This window comes from Erinaceus europaeus, chromosome 10 (genome assembly GCF_950295315.1).
Source record: "Erinaceus europaeus chromosome 10, mEriEur2.1, whole genome shotgun sequence".
NCBI lineage: Eukaryota > Metazoa > Chordata > Mammalia > Eulipotyphla > Erinaceidae > Erinaceus > Erinaceus europaeus.
Genome location: NC_080171.1, coordinates 30357875 through 30383188, shown reverse-complemented (window position 1 = coordinate 30383188; position 25314 = coordinate 30357875). Strand labels below are relative to the sequence as shown.

Sequence of the window (25314 nt, the reverse complement as noted above, 5' to 3'; positions counted from 1 at the left end):
GCACTGATGAATGGATATTTTCTGTCTATTTGTATGTTAACTCATTTGAAATATTTACCTTGAGATAAGGTAGTATGGTTGTAAGGTTGGGTCTTGGGGACTGACTTCTCATTGAGAACTCTCACAGTATAAAGGGATTTAGCAATTTTTTTTCATATGTAAGAGAATGCTAGTAATTTCCTCTGACTCATTCAAATATAACCCAAAGTATGTTTAATGTTGATTTGGGTCTAATTAGGAAGATCAACACTACTAGTTTTTAACTTGTGAGATTGGGCCCCACTATGATTTCAGTTGAAAATATACTAAGATAAATAGAAATAGTGAATGTGATGAACACTGAGCTTCTTTAAAATAAAGGGTGTCATTTGAAATCAAGGTATTGTCATCCAAAGATCATCACTATGGTGTGAAAGAGTTGTATTGAAGCATTGATTAGCACGTACATTCTTTGTTGAGATAAGTAGCTTCCAAAGGTCCTTTAAACGAATAATGGTCAAATGGTCAAATGTTGAACATGGCAAAGCAGGAGACTGTGATGAAAGAATCTCTCATGGTTGAGATTGTTCTCCATGGGAACAGGGTATTTTGAAACCCTTGTTACCACCAGAACTAGGCTGTATGATGTGAATCAGTTAGTCTGAAACTTTACTATAACCGAGACTGATTAAAATAAACCTGTGCTCAAGTTTGCTTTCCTTGGTTAATGGAGGAAAGATAAAGCAGAATAATCAAGTAGATAGAATCAACCCAACAAGTCCAACAAGAGAAAAACAGACAAATGAGTAAGCAAGCAAGCACAGGTAACCAGATGAATCCCTGCTGAAGAATGTGGGTCAGGCAGCTGCGTTTGTGGTTCTATCTGGAAGTGCTTTCTGCCCTTGGAAATCTTACAAGGATGTTTTCAAAGGACATTGCCTCAAGCTATAATCCAAGGAGATATTTGTGAAGCCATTGCATTATCCATTTTGATTGTTTTTGGAGGAGCCCTGTCTTCATGGTTGAGCCACTTTATACTGTTTCCACTTAGAAAGAACGGGGTGGGGGGGGTGTTGAGACCTTCTACCTTCCTTCATTTTCTGTCCTCTCTACCAGAGGGCTTCAGAGCCCTGGTTCTCTATTTGATAATTCCTTCCAGATCTTGCCGGGCCTTTCAACCAGCCATACTTAACCCGGTTCAGTGTTCTCTGTCACTCAGCATCTTGTACCAGAAGAAAACTTTCTTTCTTCCAGGCATCAAGCCAAGTGCTATCTTAAGATTTTAAGCACAGTTAAAATCACACATCTTCCAGGAGAACTTTTTCAAAGAAATGGGAATGAAGAAGCAACTCACTTTTGTTCTTCCCTCCCCCTTTAGTTAAATGCCATTCCTTATCCCAACATATTTTCCCTATATTTTGGGGTATCTGTTGCCTTTCGTTAAGTGCTGAGTATGACCACTCTCGTGTGTGTTCTGTAGCCTTGTTTAGGTTAGATTGTAAGCTTCTATGGTGCAGAAACTGTAACTATCTGTTGAACTGTTCTTTCAGAGCATGGGACATGGCGTACTTTTGCTACTAACTAGATGTTGACCTGATGTGGACATATATATTACTGAAATATTAGCTACTAATATTCATTACATACTACCAAAATATCAACTGCTACAAAGAATTATAACAAGTAAAGATAATTCATAACTTTTTTCATTGGTCCCATTTCTGTTAAACTTGACTACATAATAGTTTACTTACTTGACATGTTTTAACAGTATTTTAATATTGATAACACTTTCTGAAGAAACACTCCTTTTTTATGTGGAACTGAACCTTCATGTATGCACAACTTCGCTGCTATCTAACAAATTTGCTTGAGTATCATATATTTATTTATTTTGATATGACAGAAAGAAAATGGGGGGGGGGGCAGATAGAGTGAAGCACAGCTTCACCACTCATGAAGCTTCCCTCCTGCAGATGGGAAGGTGGGGGCTTGAACCTGGGACTTTTCCCTGAGTTATGTATATGCTCAACCAGCTATGCTACTACCTGACACACCTAAGTCAAGTTTTTTCATTCAGACAGAGAGAGAAACTAAAAGATAGGGATAGACATCATAACACCAATGCTTTGATAGTTCTAGGAGCTGAAGATCCCTTGATAATGAGCTGTTCCTTGCCCTCATAGGCCTTATTGGAGAGTCCAATGGCTAAAGATATCACTATAAAATCACAGTGCACCAGGATAAGGTGGTTTAGAGCAAGGAACCTAACCCCTCATTATATACAGATCACACTGGTCAGTCGGACTCACAGATATATGAGACAGATGTGAAGACTATACTAGGATTTGGACCTGTTACTATCAGATACTCCCAGTGTCTAGAAAAACTAGGCATTTACAACTTTATGTACATCCCCAAAACTTGACATATCAATGAAATCAGCACAAGGAGAGAACTTTGGTGGTCGGGGCAGTGTGAAACTACACTCTGTGATCTTACAGTCATTACTAGTTGCAATTAAATAATGGTTTGAAACAGACAAATAGATAAATGGAAAATCAGCACAAGGAGTTGCAGATACTACCATGCGCAAACCTGACCTCCCTGGGCAGACAACCCCCCACCTCAGCTCCCGAGACCCCTGCCCCACTAAGGAAAAATAGAAACAGGCTGGGAATATGGATCAATCTGCCAATGCCCACATCCAGCAGAGAAGCAATTATAGAAGCCAAACCTCCTACCTTCTGTGCCCCATAATGATCCTGGGTCCATATTCCCAGAGGGATAAAGAATAGAAAACCAGAAGTCGGGCAGTGGCACCGCGGGTTAAGCGCACTTGGTGCAAAGCTCAAGGACCCGCGTAAGAATCCAGGTTCCTACCCTATGGTTTTGTTAATTAGTCCTTTCTTAAATAAAAAATTAAATTAAATTAAAAAAAAAGAATCCAGGTTCCAGTCCCCGGCTCCCCATCTGCAGGGGAGTCCCTTCACAGGTGGTGAAGCAGGTCTGCAGGTGTCTTTCTCTATCCCTCTCTGTCTTTCCCCCCTCTCCATTTCTGTCCTATCCCACAACGACTTCAATAACCACACCAATGTTAAACAGCAAGAGCAACAAAAGAGAAAATAAATAATTATCAAAAAAAAAAAAAGAATAGAAAACCTTCCAATGGAGAGGATGGGATACAGAACTCTGGTGGTGGGAATTGTACCCATCTTATCCCACAATCTTGTTGATCATTATTAAATCACTAATAAAAATAAATCAGTACAAGGAGGAGTTGATTGACAGTCCAATCACTGATTTTATGACTCCCTGAGTTGGATTAGCACAAACACCTTATACTATAGGCAATGAATAAAATGTCCAAAGTGACACAACTTCCATCCTGGCATAGCTTTGCTTTTTAAAAAGAACAACAAACAAGAAACATGATCACATCAGATTCACTAAAATGATGCAGAAGATCAATTAAATGAAGGATGATGACAAAGTAATCATATCCCCCATCTCTTATCAGGACCTATGTGAGGTTTTCATTTACAAAGTCCAGAGATGATTTGTAGGATTTTTAGAGCAATATGAACAGGGCTTAATTGCTCCTGGCCACTTTCCAATAGCAAGTTTATCTACTTTATTGCAGGGCCCAGAGGTTCCCCCAAGACTGCCTGATAATAATTTGGTATTTGGATGTTCCCGTGTCACTACAGGAACTAAAGGAGGCTAAGCCCATGCCTGATGAAGCAGAAGACTTCTATGGTTACCTGCAAATTCTGGCCAGACAACATCTTGACGTCACTCTTTAGCTTCCATAGCCTAGCCAAGCAAGAAGTTGCCTTCCAAAGAGAAGCATTGTGCTCTAATGACCAACCCCCCAGGGTTATATCACTTAAACTATAGACCCATCTCCTCGATCAGTTGCGATGGCAAGATGGAGCTGATGAGCTCAGCAACATCAAGTCTGGAGTTGGTCTTTAATTCAACTAGTCTGTTTAGATGTGTTGGAAAACCACATCACCGACCTGACAGCATGGGGTGGTTTCCCAGTAAGATTTACAAACTCTGTTCAAGCACAGCTGTGCTTGACTGCTAAGAAAAAGATTTTGACAGGGTACATTGAAAACACACCTTCTGAGCTGAATAAAAGAAAGAAGGAAAACAAAGCAAAATCCTCTAGCCAGCAAAACGCCTGAATTATCCATCTTGGGTTTTCTGGAAGCGCGCGTCTGTGTGTGTGTGTGTGGGGGGGGGTAGGCTATATTACAGCTCCCCATGAAGGAAGACCAAAGGCCATAGACTGACTGTCATTTTTCTGAAATTATGCATTTCCCAGCCTTGTTCATTAGCTAGAGTCCTAGACCTAGGGCCTAACTTAAATAAGAATTGCCTCTAAGTGTGTATATGTTTGCCCTTGCAGTGCATGCCCTTTCTGTAACCATGGACTTGTGGCAAATGCTTATCAGTAATTGTGACTTTTCTCTGTTTTGGTTCCATTTCCAATCAAATGGTTATTTATCAATTTCTTGGAAAAAAATGTGCCATACATATTTCTCCAGTTGTTATATTGTGGGTGTGTGTGTGTGTGTGTGTGTGTGTGTGTGTGTGTGTGTGTGTATTTAATTTAATGTGCTTTTCCCATTGGTTACATGATTTTTAGTCAATTATATAGATAAGCACAGATTCCTAGACTATAAAGTGAGGGAGCCTTTTAATAGTATTTTAAAAGAGTCCACAGAAACATTAATTCCCCAATAAAGAAATTTTTAAAAAATGAAAAAAAAAAAAGAGTCCACAGGCACTTATTGCTCTCCTTAACTGCCTTACCACACTCTCCTGTACTACCTACCATCTTGAGGGGGTGGATAATATAACACATACACACACATATCAGAAAAGTCATGATGCATTTTTTCATAGGAAAACATATAAAAATATGTCATGACAACCCAATATATATATTTTAACAGAGCTATGGAGCTTACCTTGAGTACACATGAAACAAAATGTGAAATACACCCAGGACCCTAGAGTTTCACTCGAAGTATAAAGGCCCTGATGTTTACCCAAGGTTGTTTTCAAACTTCAGGAGTCATCTGCAGTCACATCCCTATGGTCCATTTTGATGGTCAGGCCTAGAATTTAAAGACAAGTAGAAACATTCATATTAGTGTTTCCCATCATTCTTAACATATTAATATCTCCCAGAAGCATATATCCTTCTAAACATTTAATTGGCCAAGTCATAGCTGCTTTGGGAATGTTTCTATCCCATTGGAAATCTGGTACTGCTTTTTAAAAAATAAGCTAGGTCCATCCTGCCCAGCATGAGTGTTGGGATAGATAGAATGCAGTTATTTGGGGATCCTTAGAAATGACTGCACTGCTTACACACTGAGTTGACATCCGTCCCATGGATGTCTTCATGGCACCTTGCTCGAATGTCAGGTCCCTAATTCTCTCTCCCTCTTGGTGCCACACTCTCCCATTGCTAACTATAACAGCTTGATATTATATTCTCTTCAAATCCAGTGGTGATGGTAAAAAAAACTATCAAATAATGCTTTAAAGAAAAATAACTTGAGTTTTCCTAGCAGAAAGGAAATGAATACACACTGGATAATTGCATTTAAAATTTATGTAATATTATCAGCTCCACTGAGATAAAGATTTGTTGGCAAATCAGTGCCAAACACATGTGCAACTAAGTCAAATCTGTGTCATTTTATTAGCACTTGACCATTGGGTGATACTATTTCTTAAAATGAAAAAAAAAGAAGTATCACTCAATTATAGAATACCTAGGCCTCCTAGTGAAAGATTTTAATTCAACATTTAATGGCTGGAAAGGGGAGAAAACAACTAAGGATTTGGGGAGGGAAGCACTCAAGGTGATATCCTGAGAACAGTCTTTACTTCCTTCCATATCATTGGCCACTGAGATGGAAGTGTGCATCTCCCAGACCTCAGTCAGACATTTCAGCCCGATTTTGCCAAATCATCAGTGATTTGTTAGAAATACACCAGCAGATGTAGAATTCTGCACTCGTTTTGGACATTGCCTAAGGTCCATCCCTGGAGCTAAGGTGCCAGCAGAATGAATCTACTTAAAATTCACCCTATTTGAGTTGATCACTCTTGCACATGACAACAGATGGTCGATCGGTACTAACTCAGCAAACACAAATGCAGAAATGCAAAAGCAGTTCTTATTTTGCTGAGAAGATCCTGCTTTCTAGATACTCTGATCCGCTCTGTTCCTTATGGTGAGTAGGAGAAGGCATAGTGGGATACTTTCTTGGATATGATCCTTTATGGCAAGTATTGTAACAGACTGGAGCTTTATTCCTTCTTGAGGGCAGATAGTCTGTCTTGACTAATTCTTCCCCTCTGAGAAGGGAATCCATAAGACCTGGGATTCTTCTCAGATTTCCTTCCTTCTGACAATTCTTAATGAGGCCCCATTCTACTATCCTTTGTGTTAACTGATGCATCTGTTTGTTGGGCTGTTCTTAGTAGCAGTCACTTCCTTTTAGTAGCAGTCACTTCCTTTGGAAGGCTAGTAAACTGAATTTGCTCCTTATGGGACAGAGAGCTATAGTTGATTTTTGTACAACACAGATTTTAAATGAGTGAATCCATGTATATGTGTTTTTTTGTTGACCTTTGAACCCTCACAGTAATATATATAATAATATAAATAGCATAATATATATGAAGGTGTTTTGTCTGCTTTCTGATTTCCTAAACCTTTACCTCCATCTTAATTTATTATAATAGTATAGTGAAAAATACATATAACATTAAAAAACTTGTGTCAGTAGTATGTTTATATAATAGGGAAGGCTTTTGGACAGCAGTAGGCTGACCAAAACTAGAACCCTCCCAGAAAGACCACATGAACTTGGCACCCTAGTTGGTATAGATATGATGATTTCTTGGAGATAGAATTTAGTCTTAATTACTACCAAATGCCTTTAATTGCCCTAAAATGTCATACTTTAAAGTTAAAATAATACAGTAGAGGTTCTAGCAGGAAAGTCTATAAACAATAAACATAAAGACATAAAGATGAAATTAGAACTCACCTGTAATTCTAACAGTTGGTGAGGTGAATTTCTAGTCTTACAAATGTTCTTTTATTCTCCTATTTGTTCATGTTGTTATTTTTATTGGTCTTTGTTCATATTTATAAAGTAATGGCTCATCTTGGGTAGACTGTTCTGGATTGCCTGTAGGAATTTCACTGTGTATTACTACCAGCTTCAGATTTTATAGTTACTTGGTCTTAAACGGGGTCTAAGACAGAGCTGGGGCTCCACTGGCCACATCAGTACTGGTTTAGAGGGATCCTAAATCCAGAGGAACTCAATTTTCACATGGTTTATGTCATAGAGGAAATAAGGTAGGCTGAGGTATTTGGTGTAGGGCCAACAGTTCCATGATTCTGACTGTAGCTCACTGATCAGCTGAAGCAGATGATCACTTTATGTCTCCCAGTGTCTTACCTAAGTCAGTTAGTTTATTCCAGGAAACTGAGTGTACTGGATCATCAATAACCAGATAATTCCCACTCAATATTTTCCCTGTTCTATAGGAATGCCTTTTCTTCTACCTATGATCCCCAGACTGGGTGGGGATCAGAACATGAATTGTGACCTCCCTTTAGTCATTCAGCCATACCTAAACTTGACAGAGTTTGCTGATCTCAAATCTCCAGACTTTGTATCATGAAAGTCCACTTCTGATATCTCTTACCTTTAGTCCTTGACTGAGGTTCTTGCTGGCGTACAGTTGTATGCCTGTCTTGGTATTTTGCACAGTAATAATAAGGTTCAGAAATTCTAGAAATGAGTTCAAAAGAAACAGACTCTTATGATTCGTCATGGGTCAGGTTTGTATGACTTTTGAATCAAAGGGGAGAGAGGACAAGGGCTCTAGAAAAAAAACTATCTACTTGCTGTCTATATCATTCTCATCAGTTATTGTATATACTGTGAATAAGAATAGGCATCAGCTTTTGTTTTATCTTGTTGCTATTATTTAGCATATTTATTTAACCTTGTCATTAACCTTGTGGGTGCATTAATGTGGAACCAAGCTCCTTACTAGAAAATGATGCTATTTAGACTGAGTGGCATATTCATAATGTTCCAATAAAGTGGTTGATACAGAGGCGACAAGGTAAATTCCTATGCTATCTAATTGTAGCAAAAAAGTTTGTCTCTGGATTAGTGAACATCTTCATTAGAGGAGATTCCATGATATATCTGTTTGCAAAATAAGCAGAGCTGGCACCACTGGGCAGCCAGCTGGGTTCTTCTCCTGCAGGAATTATGGGTCTGTAGATATTTACATTCCCATGACCAGTACTCAGCTCCATCCAACTCCTGAAGAGAGTTTACTTTCACAGTTAAGCTGGCCTTCAATCTGTTGCTAAAGACTAAGAGAAACAAACTAGTTAGCTGGACAGAATTTACCTTTTTACCTTCTCTTAATAGAGTACCTGAGGGGCAGGGGTAGATAGCATAATGGTTATGCAAAGAGACTCTCATGCCTGAGCCTCCAAAGTCCCAAGTTCAGTCCCACGCATCACCATAAACCAGGACTGAGCAGTGCTCTGACAAGATGGATTACCTGGTCTCACATTTCCTTTGTCTTAGCTTTGCTTCCTCTGACCCATAAAATAAGTTCCTTCACCCTTCTTGTTCTTCCATCTTCCATCCATTTCTCTCTATATTAGAGTCCAGGAACTGTGATGCTAATGATAACATTGCTTCCTGGCCTCTGGTTCCATTAATGCCATTTCCTGATCTCCACAGAAGCAATTATGAACCCTTATCACTGCTTGAGCCCCATTTAGAGAGGGTAACTATTCTTACCCAAGTGCTCTTGCTTTTAGGGCATTTCTCTCCCACTCCAGAGCCCTTGTTTGGGCTTCCTGATGAAATTCTTCGATTAACATAAGCAATTTGTAGTTTTCCTTGAGTCCTAGCTCTATTTTTACCAATATTAATTTTGGAAGAAGAAACTATTCATTTTATTAGTATGATATTGGTGATGACTAAGATTGCCTTAGGTTTCTGAACTCTTGACATCTTTCTCTGCAAAGAAAGATGCTGACAAGTTAGCCCAAGGACTACTCTTATCACTTCCAGAATCATGCTATTCCTTCAGGCTCATTTAGCCTCTATTCCCTATACATTACTGCCCAGGTTTTTAATAAAAGTACCTCTCAGTCAGACTTGGGGCTAATAGATGTATGGATACAGTCCTGGCATCAACCTCCTGAGTTGGTGGGCATGGACATAGTAATGGGCTAGAACTGTTGGATTGGAAGATGAATTCATGAAGCCCCCACACCCTTTGATCACTTTTTGGTAAGAGGGAATGTAAATAGGTAGGAATGAATGATGCTTTCCAAGGAGATACTTCTACTGCTATGGGGTACTAAGCTTGGGTGTTAACTGTGGTCCTCCTTGGAGGTCCCTCCTCCCAGTTCCAGGCAGTGAGCCTCTTCCTGCTGGGCCCTGTCTGCTGCCTTGCACTGTTCACAAATCTGCCCTCTGATACCACACCCTGGTGTGAGGAGTGCGGAAAAAAAGTGTCTCTTAGGTCACTTGACTTCACATTCTCTTGTATTTACTACAAGTGATTGAGGCTAAAACATACATTGTGTCTTTTACTGTGCTCAGAAACTCCAGGGCTTGTCCATGTATGGGGATGAATGATCAGTGGAGCTCAGACTGCTTTATTTTATTCTTTTTTAAACATTTTTCTTTATAAAAAGGAAACACTGACAAAAACCATAGGATAAGAGGGGTACAACTCCACACAATTCTCACCACCAGAACTCTGTATCCCATCCCCTCCCCTGATAGCTTTCCCATTCTTTATCCCTCTGGGAGTATGGATCCAGGGTCATTATGGGATGCAGAAGGTGGAAGGTCTGGCTTCTGTAACTGTTTCCCTGCTGAATATGGGCATCTACGTGTTGATCCATACTCCCAGCCTGTTTCTCTCTTTCCCTAGTGGGGTGGGGCTCTAATGAAGCAGGGTTCCAGGACACATTGGTGGGGTTCCAGGACACATCTGCCCAGGGAAGGCCTGTTGGCATCATGCTAATATGGAACCTGGTGGCTGAAAAAGAGTTAAGATATAAAGCCAAACAAATTGTTAACAAATCATGAACCTAAAGGCTAGAATATTGCAGATGAAGATTTGGGGTCTCTGTTTTGTAGATAGTTAGTAGGCCTATTTTAGTTATATTAGAAAGGGCCCATCAGACTGATTTAATACTGTTGTATTAAAATTATGATGTCAAAAAAAAAAGAAAGAAAGAAAAGAAAAGAATTTGTGATGTTATTGATCATTCAGAGTGAAAACCATGTGTACCAATAAAAACCAGAATGTCAGAGCCGTGGTGCCCTTTGCCTTTTTGTTGCTTACTCATAATTGTTCATGACAGATTTGAGAGTATAATTCAGTATGGGAGTTCCATAAATAGTCCCTCCCCACCCCCACATGTACATTGTCCCCAGTTCTTACCACTTAGCTTCCAGGCACTCCGTTAGCACTCAGGCAGGACCAGGACTAGGATAAGCTGAGGGAGGGTGCAGAAATTTAAGGGGGTACCAAAGATATTAGCAAACAGTATAAATTATAATACAATATCCTGAATGGCAAAATAAATGCAAAAAAGCTACAAAGAAAATATCAACTGTAAGACCTGACAAGCTAGCTCACCTGGGATGGTTCCTGCTTTGCTACTTAAAAAAACTCAGGTTCAAACCCAGCTCCCACCTCATGGAGAGGTGAACTTCAGTACTACGTTCTTTTCCCTCTAGCCTTCTCCTCCCACTATGTCCTTCTGTCTTTCCCTCTCTCTATCTGGAAAAAAATCAGTCCAAAGAGGTAAATTCCAGATGACAAAAAACAAAAACAAACAAAAAAATGCCTCCAGGGATAGAGGGGGAGGGAAGGGATGAAGAGGCCTTGGGTGCTGATATATGATGGTGGGAAAGGACCTAAGCTGGGCATGAGAGTGATTTTTTATTAGTGATTTCATAATGATTGTAGGATAAGAGGGGTACAGTTCCACACAGTTCCCACCACCAGAGTTCTGTATCCCATCCCCTCCATTCGAAGCTTCCCTATTCTTTATCCCTCTGGAAGTATGGACCAAAGATCTTTATGGGGAGCAGAAGGTGGAAGGTAGGCTTCTGTAATTGCTTCTCCACTGGACACGGGTATTGACGGGTCTATCCATTCCCCATGCTGTTTCTGTCTTTTCCTAGTGTAGTAGGGCTCTGGGTGTCTGAGATTCCAGGACACATTGGTGAGGTCCTCTGCCCAGGGAAGTCAGGATAGCATCATGGTAGCATCTGCAAGTTGGTGGCTAAAAAACAGTAAGATGTAAAGCAGAAAAAAATGTCTAATAATTAGGAATCTAAAGGTAAGAATAGAGCATATGGAACTAAGGTTCCTTGTGTGGGAAGAAGCTAGGAAGTTTATTTTAGGTATATTCTATGGGACCCATGACTTTACTAATTTTTGCCTGAGCCTGACAGCTAACATGCAGGTGGGCTAAAAGTATTATTTGGGAAGATGGTGTCAGAGTTGAGAATAGGACTAGAAAGCTGGTTCAGGGCAAAGAGTAGCTCCCAAATAAGGGAAAAGTATATAAATACTGTTAATTGTCAACTCCATTGATCTGACCTACGGCCCATATCTATTCACATTTTAACACAGGAGCCTGTGTAACTTCTGCATTGCTGTTGGTCCTAGCTCACAGTCCATGGTCACAGCTAGGAACATTCTAGGCTGCACTTATTTCAGGACCAGTCTTTCTCTAGTGGCAGAGAATGTTGACCCAGTTTCTACCACTGTTGTTCTATGTTGAGGGCAAGGTCCTGTATACGCCCACAAGAGAGCTTATGATTTTGTTCCTGATGGAGCTGTCCAGTGACTGTGGAGAGGGAACTATTAGAGGTCTAGGCACATCCTATCTATGTGGGAATCCAAGAACTCCCTAACTCTAGCCCTAGATCATGGGGTGGTCTGGTAGTGACCCAAAGGGCCATCGTTAAAGTGTGCCAGTGAGAGTGATTTTAAAAAAATGTCAAAGACAGGATTGAGAAGGCAGGTTTTCAGGTTCAGAGCCTGTTTTTATATAAACTGTTTGTGTTTTCAGCATAGATATTTCTACTAATTTTTCTTTTTTCTTTCTTTTTTTCTCTTTCTTTCTTTCTTTTAATTATTGCCATCAAAACTGTCACTGGAGCTTGGTGCCTGCATATTGAATCCACTGCTACCAATGGCCATTTTTAAACTTTTTTTTCCTTTTTTTTTTTTTTAATATGACAGGGCAGAAATAAATTGAGAGTCAGGGACACCTGCAGCTGTGCAGCATGTCTCCACTAGTTGGAATCTTCCACCCTCAGATGGGCACAGGGGCTCATACTGGATCCTTGTACATGGTAATATGAATGCACAACTGGGTGTGCCACCCCCCCTAATTTTAATTTTTAAAAAAGATTGCAGGTACCAGATGGCAGTGTATTAGTGCCTTAGTAGAATGCATATGTTACCTGGTCTTAAGACCCAGCCCTCACCTGCAGGGAGAAAGCTACCTGAGTGATGAAGCAGGTCTGCAGGTGTCTCCCTTTCTCTCTCCCTCACTATTTCTCCATTCCTTCTCAATTTCTCTCTCTCTCTTTTTTTAAAAAATTATTTATAAAATGGAAATATTGACAAGACCATAGGATGAGAGGGGTACAATTCCACACAATTCCCACAGCTAGAACTTCTTATCCCATCCCATCCCTTGATAGCTTTCCTATTCTTTATCCCTCTGGGAATATTCTATAACAAACACAAATAAAATGAAATACTGAAAAAATAATTGCATTAGAATACAGTGCATCTGGGTTACTGCATCTGGACCATACCTTGACATTCTGTAAGTAGGAGAGGCCTTCCCCATGTGAACTTGTATATAGTTTCTTTTAAAAAATTATTTAATTTTATTTATTGTTGAATAGAGACAGAGAGAAATTGAGAGGGGGAGAGGGGGTTAGAGATAGAGAGAGACAGAGAGACACCTGCAGCCCTGCTTCACCATTCATGAAGCTTTCCCCCTGCAGGTGGTTCAGATTAGATTCAGTCTTTATAATCATAAGTCTCTGTCAGATGATGGACGTATGTAATCAGGAAGGCACATCTTGCCCAGGAAGTCAATGGCAGTAGTCATCTCATGATACTGAAGATTTGCAGATAGACTTAATTATTGTAAACATTGTCATTTCCAAGTCATGAACTGCTCAGTGGACAAACAAGTACTTTGGGGTCTCCAGCTCTGCATCAGTTCTCAGGATGATGTTGTAGGTACATGATACATCAGTGGTGAATACATGAGTGAACTAATGAATGGATGACTGGATCTACTGTACTTAGCATCTTTTTTTAAAGTTTTTTTTTTATTTCAGAAAGGATTAATTAACAAAACCATAAGGTAGGAGGGGTACAACTCCACACAATTCCCACCACCCAATCTCCATATCCCACCCCCCATCTCCTGATAGCTTTCCCATTCTCTATTCCTCTGGGGGCATGGACCCAGGGTCATTGAGGGTTGCAGAAGGTAGAAGGTCTGGCTTCTGTAATTGCTTCCCCGCTGAACATGGGCGTTGACTGGTTGGTCCATACTCCCAGTCTGCCTCTCTCTTTCCCTAGTAGGGTGTGTCTCTGGGGAAGCTGAGCTCCAGGACACATTGGTGGGGTCTTCAATCCAGGGAAGCCTGGCCAGCATCCTGGTGGCATCTGGAACCTGGTGATTGAAAAGAGAGTTAACATAAAGGCCAAATTGTTGAGCAATCATGGGCCCAAAGCTTGGAAGAGTGGAGAGGAAGTGTTAGGGAGGTACTCACTGAAAACTCTAGTGTACTTCTGCTTTCAGGTATATATTTTGCAGTAGTTTATGGATACGTGTGAACATAAGCTCTCTCTCACAGAAACTGGTGTATATCTAGGTTATGGGACTTTGTTAGAAAGTGAACCACCTGAGATGAAATTAGAGTGTAATATAAAAGGAAAGGTCTCACCCGAGTAATGAAGCTGAAGGGTTGTCATTCCACACATGAAGTCTCTGGACACAGTCTGAGATGAAGCAAGTTCAGGTGGCAATCGTTGCATTGGTTAGGTTGTGATCAGCGGATGCAATATTATTTGGTATGGATTGGAAGAGGCATACGGGAAAGTGGGCCCTATCCAAGGGTTCCAGGCATCTTATTGTAGTTTTGGGAGGAAGACACATCTCCACTGAGCATCTGGCATGACTAATAAGATAAATTACCCTCTGTTTCTGTTAGGAACCCAAGTTAAACAACATTTCCATTTTAATCATAAATTATTTACCCCCCCCCACTGCCAAGGTCATGTCTGTTCACTATTTGGTTCAGAAAAATCTCCCTCTATCTTTTCTTTCACCTCCCAAGTTGTTTGCGTTTTGGGAGTCTTCCTGTATGCTTTTGTAAATTAGGTTTCAGATATTTTAAATGTTTTATATTTTGTATTGTAATTTCTCAGGAGACTTATTACTGACATTTCAGGGTGACTTTAGTTTGAAGAGTAATTGGCAACAAGAGAGGCATAGAGAGGCTTCTAGAAGACCAAAAAGAGTAGGGACGTGAATACTCAAAAAAAAATTAAATTAAATAATTTTGGGGCCGGGCAATGGCACAGAAAGTTAAGCACACGTGGTGCAAAGTGCAAGGACCCATAGAAGGAGCCCAGTTCAAGCCCCTGGTTCCCCACCTGCAAAGGGGAGTCACTTCACATGCAGTGAAGCAGGTCTGCAGGTGTCTATCTTTCTCTCCTCCTCTCTGTCTTCCCCTCTTTTCTTGATTTCTCTCTGTCCTATCCAATAACAATAATCACAGTAACAATGATAAGCAACAAAGGCAACAAGAGAGAAAAAATAGCCTCCAGGAGTAGTGGATTCATAGTTCAGGCACTGAGCTCCAGCGATAACCCTGGAGAAAAAAGAAGGAGGAGGAGGAGGAGGAGGAGGAGGAGGAGGAGGAGGAGGAGGAGGAGGAGGAGGAGGAGGAGGAGGAGGAGGAGGAGGAGGAGGAGGAGGAGGAGGAGGAGGAGGAGGAGGAGGAGGAGAAGAAGAAGAAGAAGAAGAAGAAGAAGAAGAAGAAGAAGAAGAAGAAGAAGAAGAAGAAGAAGAAAAGAAAAACAATTTGGAGAAATCAGAATAATAATTGGGCTCAGTGATCAACAAGAAGATTTAAAACTTAGAGACTAAGAAGAGGCTTCTTGGAAAGATAATTGGGGAGCATATGTTAAAAAAGAATTTCTTAAGTTTCTGGATAAGGGGAAGGGAAGTTTCAGGATCAATACTTGTATTTATGTCAGATGATTCCTTCCTGGGGCTAGTAAGAAAGTTTTGAGTGAGTCAAGACCTAGACTCCAACAATTTCTTTTAAAATGCACATATTTATTAACATAAGAGATAGAGGACAGAGAAAGTGAGATAACCAGATCATCACTCTGGCACATGCCATCCCAGGGATTGAGCTCTGCACCTCATGCTTCTAAACCCAAAACTCTAGCCAACATGTCACCTCTCAGGCCACATAGACCCCCATAATTTGTGGCAGCTGGTCTAGCAGTAAAGAGTCTGGCTCTGGGAAGGTGGGAAGTAGCACACCAGGTTGAGTGTACATAGTACAGTGCATAAGGACACAGGTTCAAGCCCCTGCTCCCCACTTGCAAGGGGAAAGCTTTGTGAGTGTTGAAGCAAAGTTGCAGGTGTCTCTCACTCTCTGTTCCTCTTTATCTCCCCATTCCCTCTCAGTTTCTCTCTGTCTCTATACAATATAAATAAAGAAAATATTTTAATAAAAAATTCTGACTCTGAAAGCTAAGAACTTGATTAATGAATATTGTCATCCAAGATTAAATTTAATACCTAACATAATGGTAATCACTGATATTTATTAGACAGTTATACATGCCAGACTAGATTGTATGATCTACACAAAGTTTATTTCATTTAGTTTTTACTCAGTGGCCTAATAACTGCATAAGTGAAGAAAATAAGTCACAGGAAAATTAAGCAGTTTGCCCAAGGATACAGTTAATAAGCAGGAGATAGAGGATTTGAACTAAGGCAACCTAGAATTCTAGAATGATTCTTTGTAAGCACATACTAACTATACTTGTACCCACCTCTGCCTCTGTCTACTCAATCAAGTACATTTACTTTATGCTTCCACAGTATACATATTAGGCCACAAATTGTTTAAGACAAATTATATCGACATTCTAGCTGAATAAACGAATGAATGAAGTAGTATAGCTACAATTTTCTCATTTTATCCAGATGTTTCTTTTCATCCTATGAAAGTGCTTTTTGATTTCTCAACACCTGGTCATGAAAAAATAGGAGGGAATTATTATGAATAGTGAAGGTAAGTATCTTAAGACTTCATTTGTGATGGAAAACTATCCAGACTAAGTGGCATCTGAATGGCTTTGGGAGGTGATGGTAGCATTGCTTGGTAGCCTTTTGTTTAAAGCTTTGCACACTCTTTCTTTTCTACTACTCAGCAAAACTAAGGACATCACTTTTGGAAGGGGTCTATTTATACTTAACCTTGAGTTTCTGGCTAGCTAGTCAACTGTTGACAGTCATCAGCAAGCAAAAAAAATTTTTTTTTTCTTTTGTTTCAAGGAGCTGGAACCAGTGAAATTTCACTATCCCTGGAATGACTTTTTTGTTTAAATTCAAGCACAAAAATTGGGTGAGGAAACACCGTAACATTTAATCTTACCCCATGCTGTGGTATTTCATGTGGTGCCGGGGTTTGAACTTGGGCCACAACACAGCAAAGCATGGGCCCTACTTGGTGATTTATCTTTCCAACTTGTTATTCTTAGTGTATGGTGCCTGTTCTTGGTGGTGGTGGTGGTGGTGGTGGTGGTGGTGGTGGTGGTGGTGGTGGTGGTGGTGGTGGTGGTAGTGGTGTGTGTGTGTGTGTGTGTGTGTGTGTGTGTTGGAACCAGTGGCGGGGGTGACCTTGGAGATATTATCTAGCAATCTTATCCCTGCATCCCATATACTATATCAAATCCAAGTCACAAGAGATGAGAGCAGAGAAACTGCATTGCTTAGAAGCCCCAGAGGACTCTAATTCTTGTTAGGATCTGGGAACCCTTGCTCCATGCCAGGCCTCCTGTGGAAGACTTTCTGAGGAAGCAAGAAGTAAGGTGAGACGAGGAGTTAGCACCCTAGGACAGACTGTCACCTTTGATATCTATGCATTTTCCTGGACCTGCCTTCTTGAATGACACTTGGCTGTCCTCTCTGGTTAGGCAGAGTTGCTACAGGTCCCCAAACAAGGTCATATTTCACTTCTGATGGTTTAGGCACAGAGAAAACTACAGTGGTTACCATTGGAGGGGGTAGGGGTAGGGGGGGACAGAACTTTGTTGGTGGGAGTAGTGTGGAATTAATACTCTTACTATCTTGTAAGTCACTAATAAAAATATATATTAGGGAGTTGGGTGGTAGCACAGCGGGTTAAGTGCAGGTGGCGCCAAGCACAAGGACTGGAGTAAGGATCCCGGTTCAAGCCCCTGGCTCCCCACCTTTAGGGGAGTCGCTTCATAGGCAGTGAAGCAGGTCTGCAGGTGTCTCTTCTCTCCCCATCTCTGTCTTCCCCTCCTCTCTCCATTTCTCTCTGTCCTATCCAACAACGATGACGTCAACAACAATAACTACAACAATAAAACAAGAAAAGCAACAAAAGGGAATAAATAAATAAATATTTAATATATATATATATATATATATTAAAAATACTCTAAGAGCTGAAAAAAAGAAAGAAAGGAAGAAGGAAAGAAATTGCCATGGTAGGACAGCACAGAGCATTAAAAGGCATTGAAGGAGTCATAATGCCCTTCTAAGCCCAAGTTTTTGCCTCCTTAAGAAGATGATGCCCATTTCTAAATCAGCATGGAAATGTACTTTGGTAGTAGATTTACTTATGAGGTGAGGATTCTTTATGTGCTAACATTATACCTGGTAAAGGGGCCAGGTGATGTTGCCTTTTGTAGAGAGCACTTGTTATAGTGCGGACCCAGATTCAAGCCCACAGTCCCCTCTGCAGTGGGGAAACTTCACAAGCTGTGAATCATGGCAGCACTTGCCTTTCTTTCTTCCTTTCTTTCTTTCTTTTTTTCTTTCTTTCTTTCTTTTCCTTGCTATTTCCCCCACCCCGCTCACTTTCACTCTATATCTATCCAAAATAAATAAATGATTTTTAAAATGAATATAACCTTGCAAAAAACAAAGTACCTGGAATAGCAAAAATAGACAAACAGCAGCAAACAAAAGAAAATGCTACTAATTTATTTTTCACAAATGCTTTACAAAGTTATTAAATTGCAAAAGAAACAAACCAAAAATTATCTCCTGGATTTTATCATGTTAATGGACAGATTAAGTAGCTGTTTGGGATTTTTTATGATCTACATAGTGTACAAGATACAGAAATGCATTTTAGGCTCAATGATTTTTATAATTTTTTTTATCAAAATGATTAAAAATTACAGTTGCCCCACAAGTGGACAAAAACTCAAAATCTCTGCCTCAATTAATTTTCCACAGAAAATTATGTTACCATAACACAAGTTGTAATAATGCCAGTCATCACATAACTTGATATTTGTAGCAGAAGAAACTATTGAGGTATTATTTTATTCCTCCCCACAAAAAATACCTTGTTTCTTTTGAATTTTCATGTTATGTGATTTGATCTTTGCATAACAATGTAAGGGGATAATGGAAGTAAAGCAGAGAAATGATTGAATCAACATGTCCCAATAAGAAGTGTCCAAATTGGATTTCCCTGCATAATGAATTCTGCTTCAACTTACTTTGACATAAATAAGATGGGGTCAGAGAAACCTGCAGTAAATCAAATAAATTAATAAAACTATCAGAGTTACTTAATTTTGTGCCCCCAGACTGTGTCTGCTTATTTGTAGAATGAAATCTGCTCTGAGAAATTAAAAACCTGGTATGCCACATAATTAAAAACCAAAAATTTAAGGACAAGTTAACAAATTCTCAGGCCCGATCAGAGATTCTAGCTCCACCCATTTCAGTAGCCCCTTGGAACCTGACATTTGAATCCCAGAAGAATGAAGTTCAACTTTCAAGTAGACATTTTTTTTTAATAACAAGATTGAAGGTACAGACATGCATGCAATATTGATGATTAGCTGTTCTTCATGTTTTCCTAATTATACACATTGACTGAAAGCAAGATCTTTTCATTTTGTCTAGACGAAGGCTGTGTCTCCATCAGCATAATTTATCACAGCATTTGTGAGTCTCCTGCAAAACTGATTTTGCATCTCTGCTGCCACTTGTAGGGAGTTCATTATCTTACAGTACAACCACTGGAAATACACAATTCTCACTGTGTAATAAGACTGTGGTATTCTTCTAATGCTTATGATGCCTGTGCAATTTGTTAGGCAAAATTTATCACAGATGCTCACTGCTAATTATACCTTGGATGGTGCCAGTAAGGATTGGTTCAAATATTGCCTTGACTTAGCATATTTCAGTGCAAAGAGAGGTTTTGCAAGCAGGCTGTTATTTGTATTTCTCAGAACCGGTGTGCCTTCTCAAAATGCTAGACATCAAAGACAAGGTCACTGAGTTAAACAAACAGTGTAAGAAAAATATGGACTGGGAGTTGGGCGGTAGCGCGGCAGGTTAAGCGCACATGGCGCAAAGCGCAAGGACCAGCTTAAGTATCCTAGTTCGAGCCACTGGCTCCCCACCTGCAGGAGAGTCGCTTCACAGGCGGTGAAGCAGGTCTGCAGGTGTCTATCTTTCTCTCCTCCTCTCTGTCTTCCCCTCCTCATTCCATTTCTCTCTGTCCTATCCAACAACAACTACAACAATAAAAGAAGGGCAACAAAAGGAATAAATAAATAAGTAAATATTTTTTAAAATCTTAAAAATTAAAAAGAAAAAATTTTAAAAGAAACACATGGACTGAATGTGGCCAAGAGACAAAGGAATTTATGGAGAAATCCTTTCTTATTGCCTGATAGTTAGACCTGGGTAGTATAAAAAAGTAGTTCAGACTCTGAAGTGTGTCTTCTGGACTAACCAGCACTTTCTGTGAAGAAGGAGAATTACTGAGAACCCTTCAAGCTATTTATTTCCAAAAAAACTGATGTAACTAAGCTTTATTTATCAAATATGGTTTAGTATTTTATTTTATTTATTTTTTTAAATATTTATTTATTTTCCTTTTTGTTGCCCTTTCTTATCATTGTAGTTATTATTGTTGTTGTTATTGATGTCATCATTGTTGGATAGGACAGAGAGTAATGGAGAGAGGAGGGGAAGATAGAGAAGTGACTGTGAAGTGACTCTCCTGCAGGTGGAGAGCTGGGGGCTCGAACCAGGATTCTTCAGTTCGTCCTTGCACTTCGTGCACTTAACCCACTGCGCTACCGCCCAACTCCTGGTTATGTTTTAAATCATGAGATCGGGAGTCCGGCGGTGGCGCAGTGGGTTAAGCGCACGTAGCACAAAGCGCAGGGACCGGAGTAAGGATCCTGGTTCGAGCCCCCAGCTCCCCACCTGCAGGGGAGTCGCTTCACGGGCGGTGAAGCAGGTCTGCAGGTGTCTATCTTTCTCTCCCCTCTCTCTCTGTCTTCCCCTCCTCTCTCCATTTCTCTCTGTCCTATCCAACAACAAAGCAACGTCAACAATGGCAATAATAACTGCAACGAGGCTGCAACAACTAGGGCAACAAAAAGGGGGAAAAATGGCCTCCAGGAGCAGTGGATTCATGGTGCAGGCACCGAGCCCAGCAATAACCCTGGAGGAAAAAAAAAAAAGTCATGAGATCAAGGCCCCAAAATATGATATCCAGTGGTTAAAAAGCTTTTTGAAAAGTGACTATCATACACACATATAACTTCAGAAGCCCTGGATGTTTATACTAAAGACACTATTTAAATGTGAAATGCATCTGGTGTTCTTTGTGTAGCAATAGATCAAGTCTGTGAAATGAACTTGTAGTGGAATAGAAGCTTCTCTCTCTCTCTCTCTCTCTCTCTCTCTCTCTCTCCTTTCTCTCCCTTTCTCCCTCTCCCCCTCTTTCCCTCTCCCTCTTCCACTCCCTCTTCCCTCTCCCCCTCCCTCTCCCACTCCCCCCCCCCTCTTGCTGGGAAATTGTGCAGATGCAGTCACATCTGCCATGTTGTCCCCTCAGGCTACTGCTAGTTCCTGTGAGAGTTAGGACATTCTCAGAGTGCCTGTTCCACCATGTTGTGCCCTCAGGGCATTGTCTATATCCCCTTGATATTTGGAGTGCTTTGGTTACTCCTCCCCCCTCCCATTCTCATGAGAGTTATCATCCTATCCTGGAGTGCTATGGTTACTCCTCCCCCTTCCCATTCTCGGGAAAGCTGCTCCTATAAAAGCTCTTCTTCCGCACCTCTCTCTCTTCTCTGCAGCACTGAACGACACCCTCTCCCTTTTGGTTTTAATAATCTTAAGAAACTTTATGACAAGCATATGCAAAAACTCTCAGCTGAAACAATAAACAGCGTCATCTTGAATAACTCCAGAAGAAAAAGGTATCAGGAGATAACTCATAGGAGTTATTTCCTATGAGGTTTACTTAAGCCCAGTATTCAAAATAGTATTTTAATATCAACCCTCAAAATACTGTGTTCTCCCACCCTGAAGACATTAATTATCCAGGAAGATAATGTCACCAAAAAGCTCAGAATACACTGTGTGTGTTTTGGGGAGGGGTGGTTTACCTCGTAGGTCATGTGCCTTGTAATGTATATAATCCAGGTTTGAACCCAGGAATCACTTTGAATCAGGTCCTATGACAAAAGAGGATGCTCTGTTGCTGTGGTGTCATTTCCTCTCTCTTCCTTTCTATCTCTGAATGGAAAAAGTGACCCAGGGCGTATGCATAAGGCCCTGTCTTGACAAACAACCAACAAACCTCAGTGTTGATGAAAATTGGAACTTGGGCTCTTTAGATCAATACTGTGAACTTTTACAGATGCTTGTTATCGCTATTAAAAATTTTCTGTGAACTCTGCTAAAATGGTTCCATGCAAAAACAATTTTCAGGGGTCCAGGTGGTGGCACACCTGGTTAAACACATACACTACAGTGCACAAGGACTCAGGTTCAAGTCCCTGGTCCCCCCACCACCTGTAGGGGGAAAGCTTCACAAGTGGTGAAGCAGGGATGCAGGTATCTCTCTGTCTCTGTCCATCTCTATCTCCCCATCCCTCAATTTCTCTCTGTCTCTATCCACTAAATAAATTAAGTAATTAAAAAAAAACAATTTCTACAGAGAGAAAGCTGAAGTTATAATTCTTTATGAAGATTAAGTTGTACTCTCATCTTTTTCTTTGAAGGTAAAATTTCAGTTTAAACCACAGCCCCAGGGGACATTACTTCCTCAACATAGGGAAATGTTGATTCCATAACCTCCTTTAATGCCCAGATTTGACCGTTTGGAGAATTATAACTGCTTACTGAGCTATGGCTTGACTTCATGTCCAAGTCTGACTTTATTTTTTTATTTCTAAAGGATTTTTTATTTGCATATTTTAAAAGATTTACATATTAATTTTTATGAGAGAGAACTCAGCACTTCTTAACTCTTACATCTAGCTATGATGGGACTCAAACATGAGCCTTCTAGAGCATGAGCCTTAATGCACTGAGCAACCTCTCCAGCCCTCAAGTCCAACATTGGTTGTTATCATCTAACCCTAGTGCCACTGACCCTGGGGTCCTTACCTTCACTGTTTTAGACCATCTTTGCCTAATTACACTGTGTTATTTGGGGGGTGGGAAGGCTGCACAGAGCTATCTGATAACATGTCACTGGAGTCAATAGGCTGTGTCTTTCTTTCTCTTTCTTTCTTTAATATTTTTTATTTTATTTTTGAGACACAGAGAGAGAGAGAAAGAGAGAGAGGGGGAGAGAGAGAGAGAGAAAAACACCAGAGCACTGCTCAGCTCTGGCTTACGGTGGTTCAGGGAATTGAACGTGGAATTTTTGGAGCTTCAGGCATGATAGTCTGTTTGAATAACCATTATACTATCTCCCCTGCCCAGCTGTGTCTTTTGTGAATGTGGTGAGAAGCTCCTTCTCTGTTTCTTTTTCTACTGTCTCTCATCACCTTTTTTCTCAACACTTTCTCCATGACCTGACCACTCTCCAGCTTGAAGCAGTTGCTCAGTTCCAGATTTTGCTTTGCTGGTGTTTCCAGGGCCACCAAAGGAAACAGAGTGAGTCAGGAAGCAGGTGTCTCTGGGGTGGTATGTGTATTCGCGAGTCGGAATTTGAAATCTCTGTGTGAAAGAAACAGTGAATGGGTGTAATTAGTGAGGCTGATGAAGGAGTAAAACCTTGTAAGCAATTTCTCCTGTCTTAATGAAAAGCATTAGTTATCAGTTTCTGCCTAAGCCAACTGAGGGTAAAAGTAGTGTGGGGTTGGAACAAAAAAGAAAGATCCATGTGGGTTTGGACTGTGTTCCTGAGAATAGGTTTGCTTGGGCAGAAGGTATGTGGTTCATACCAAAAAAAAAGGCTTGTGGTACCTCTTCACACATTTTATTTGAGGAAAATTGATCTGATTTCCAGAACAGAAGAGGAGAGGCCCAGGTAAAGACATAAACTGATACTTTTTAACCAACTATGAGTGCATTGCTTGCTATTTTTTTTTCCTCCTCCTTTCCAAAGGTCAGCTTTCAGGGCCAACCCATAATTAGGGGTTGACTTAAAATTATTTCTCATCACCCTAAATCCTCCCCAATGGTGTGAATAAGGTCAACAACTGTCAAAGGCCTGGAGACCTAGTCATTTCTAAGAAATTCAACACCCTCCTGGAGGGAATATTTCTTCCTGTCTAAGGAATAATAATAATAATTTTTAAAAAGCATTAATCTAGCATCACATATGACTGCTAGCAAAACCCTTACAGGCAAAGGATGTGAAGTTTAAGAACATTCTTTGTTGTGCAAAGACAAAATGGCAGCCATCCTGCCACTGGTAAGTTAGCTGAACTAAGCATTCTTCACAAAGTGAGCCCAGATAGATCAGTGACATAGAAGCTTCAGTGCTGAGTTGTCCCTGGGACCAAGATGCTATTTCTCAGTCTGGCCACCATCAGTCACTGATTCTAGTGACAGTAAGTAACCATATCCAGCAAGATGGCAGTTTCCATATTCAACATTGTTTTGTTATAGAGACTTCGTCTTTCTTGCTCAAACTGTAGTAAAAAAAAAAAATCACTTAAATTTGCAAATATAGAAGGATTGGGCCCATTTTTTCTCCTTATGGGAAAGATTATTTGTTAGTCTTACTTATTTTTTCAATGTTATAAGAAACAGAAAGGCACACAATCTTGTTTTCTGTCCTCTCTGTTTAAGCTACAAATAACCCTTTATAAGAAGTGACAAAACCCATTTTTTTAAAGGGTGCATGGCTTCTTGACAAACCAGAGTAGGACATAAAACAAAAACAAATCCAATGTCATTATTTTCCAAGCAGTTCATAATACACACAAAACTCAGCTAGGATAAAGAAAAGCTGAAGGCAATGTTATTCTTGGGCTCACGTGTTAAAGATGAACATTGAAAGAATTTACCTAGTGCTGGAAAGGGTAAGAGAAAGGGTATTTTGTTGAGATTTACCATGTGCTAAGTGTTTTCACATACATGATCTAAGCTATAGTTCACATTTAGGAGATATCTTATGGATAAGGAAAGTGAGATGTGGAGAATTTTAGATTCACAGTCCAAGGAGAGAGTGGCAGAGACAAGACCCAAAGCCTGGTTGACTTTTAACCACCACTTGGGCACCAACTCTATGTAAATCTTCAAAAGGGTCCATCAGAACCCAAGCAACACTCATCTGATACAACAAAAGACAGTCTGTTATCAGGACAAATCACTGGTTACAAAAACGCATTGGTTCAAATCCCTGAACAACTTAGCCTTTATCTATTGGTTAATAGTCTCATTGATAAACTTCCTTCTTTCTTCATTTTTTTATTCCTGATGTCAGTGATTTTTTTTTTTTTTTTTTTTTTACTGAGAGAGAGAGAGAGTATCAGGAAGGATGAGAGCATCACTCTAACATATATGGCTCTGGGATTAAACTCAGGACCTTCTGCAGGTCAGTTCTGTAATCTACCATTCTGCTCTACTACAATTACTACTGGTGTCAAAACAGTGACATTAGCCAGACC

General features: G+C 40.2%; 1 protein-coding gene across 3 annotated transcripts in view; it reads left to right on the top strand.

Moving 5' to 3' along the window:
• NTRK2 (neurotrophic receptor tyrosine kinase 2) overlaps positions 1 to 25314 on the top strand; it is a 442841-nt gene that overhangs the window by 248277 nt on the left and 169250 nt on the right. The gene's annotated exons all lie outside the window — the stretch shown is intronic.